The sequence below is a fragment of the Cavia porcellus genome, unplaced genomic scaffold (genome assembly GCF_034190915.1).
Source record: "Cavia porcellus strain 051 isolate PalLab524CR breed Dunkin Hartley unplaced genomic scaffold, mCavPor4.1 scaffold_2, whole genome shotgun sequence".
NCBI lineage: Eukaryota > Metazoa > Chordata > Mammalia > Rodentia > Caviidae > Cavia > Cavia porcellus.
The window spans coordinates 62,360,570-62,363,195 of NW_026947485.1; positions in this window are offsets into that span (position 1 = coordinate 62,360,570).

Below are 2,626 nucleotides of genomic sequence, written 5' to 3' on the forward strand. Positions count from 1 at the left end.
CCTCCTCCTCTTATATAGGCACAAGTTTATCAGGAAGTTTCTTGCAGATACAGTCACCTAAACCCCCCTCTCCCTGTGTAAGCCTTCCCAATATTTACATGATTATCTTGAGCCTTTGCAGGGACCTGAAAAAGTATAGTTACCTTCACAATTGATGCTGAATTTTGGTGACTCATTCTCTTACTTTTTCTAGCCTTTCCAAGTAATTATCAGAGATGTAGGTTGGAGACAGGACACTATGGTGATGCTTGAGGGATTTCGAGCTCTCTCAAGAATTATGAGTGAACTCTGACTATAATATTTGCCTCTAAATGTTTTCAGCTTTTCCTAGAATGTGAAATTTTTTTAAGGCTTGATGCTTTAAAAAATGATTTTACTAAGCTATCCAGGCTGGCCTGGAGCTTGCAGCTCTCATGCATAGCTAGGATTACAGGCATCTGTACCAGATGGTTGTTGTTATATTTGAGCTCTTAGATGCTAACTCTGAGTGCAGGAAAATTCTTAATCCCTTTTAATTTTGTATCTAACCTGTTTTAGTTTAGAGAGTAGAAACATTTAGAATAGTCAATAATGTTGCTAGACATGAGCGAACCTACATAAGTAAAAACTGCAAATCTTAGTGGAAAATGATATGCCTGTCAACATGACAGCATGAATTATATAACATCTAACCAATAAATAGTTTAATTAAGCTTATATAAGAACTCTATAATGAAAACATTAAAACTTTAACAAGAGAACTAGGAAATACACTAACTACATAGATACACATTTCAGTATCTTAGATAAACTTAAAAGAAGATAAATTCTCTCCAAATTATAAATTTGAAGTCCAGTAAGTTTTTATAAGATAAATGTATTTAAATTTAACAGGGATAATTTTCATTTCTTGTAATGCAATAGGTTAAACAATTCAGGACAAAATTGCTTAATTAAAACAACAAAATAATAGATACAGAGTTTTAAAAATATTTTTGAAAGCAACAAATATTTCACAAAGTTACTCTGAATCAAGTCATAATAAAAGAGAAAGATGAAATCCAGAAAAGTAGTTAGAACTAAAATCATACTTGTTTGAGAGTTCTAACTAATATTAAGTTCACTGTTAACTAGCATTAACCTTGGTATTAAGATCTCACAGCGAAAGGGAGAATGAAGTGAAATCCCAGGTCATCCCAGGTGAGGAACCTACCAATGGGCTACACCCCAAAGAACCAAGCCCTGTAGCCAGCCTATCTGGAGCAAGTACAGGAGACATCAACATAAATGACATTCATTGGAAGACACACACCTGAAATTTCTGAAGAGATAGCAAGTGAAGTAAAGAGATAAACCCATAAGGCTATCAAGGGAATCAGATCAGATATAATCTCTGAGGTTAAAAAAAAAAAGAAATGACAACCTTAATGAAGGAATTGCTCAGGATAGCTAAAGAAGATATAGATAAAAAAATTCAGGAGCATAAGAAAATGATGAACCCTTTGAACAATGTAAGAAAGAAACAGAATGCATGAAACAAATTCAAAGAGATAGCCAGGAAATTAAAATTCCACTGAAATCTGGCAAAACTACCTGAATGAAACTTAAGATAGACTTTCATACCTTGAAGACAGGATAACAGCTAGTGATCACTGAAGGAAAAATCTCTTAAAAATAACAAGGTACTGTGAAATAACATTTCAATAGCTCCAGGATGATGCAAAGGAAAACAACATAAGATAGGTGTCAATGAAAAAATCAGGAATCAATGCAAATGACATAAAACAAAAACTATTTGCAGAAGTAATAGAAGAAAATTTCCCAAACATGGAAACAGAATCTGATGTACAGATAAGTAAGGGATATACAAATCCAAATAACCATAACCAAGATAACTCTACACACAGACATTTAACAATCAAGGTCCCAGAAATTCAGCACAAAAAAAAGAATATTAAAAGCTGTTAAAGAAAATAAACAGATCATGTATCAAGGAAAACATATTAGAATCATAGACAACTTCTTAACATAAACCTTCAATCAAGAAGATGTTGGAGTGAAGTATTTCAACTCCTGAAAGAAAACAACTTCCAACCTAGATTGGTGTACCCTGCAAAACTATCTATGAGTTCAACTGGCGGCCTAGAACACATGACAATGTCTTATGCAAGTCTGTATCAAAGATCTGCATTGGGAAGGTCCAAAGATCAGTGGTGGAAGCTGGGAAGTCTGGGCCAGCAAGGAGAAGAATCTGTGCCAACAGGATGAGGAATCTGCACAGGAGCCGGTAAGCAACACTCAAGGTAAGAACCAGAGCCCCACCAAAGAGAACTGCAGCCATCCTCAATGACAGAGAGGACATGAGCTCCTCCCATGATGAGAACAGCTGCATCCATATCAAGAAAACTCAGTGTGACAAACTTCTCCAGGAGAGTCCAACATACACTATCTTCCTGTCCAGTTCTCCTTTTATGCTGTTGGCAAGAATCCTCAGGTGGGTTTCCCACACCCAAAACCACAGATTCTGTTCAGCTGTGTGTTCCAAATTGACTATTAGTTAATCAGCCACATGGTTATACGTATATCCAGTTGATATAGCATTATTTATTGAAAAATAAAACTCTACTGCATTATATAGTGGCACAAA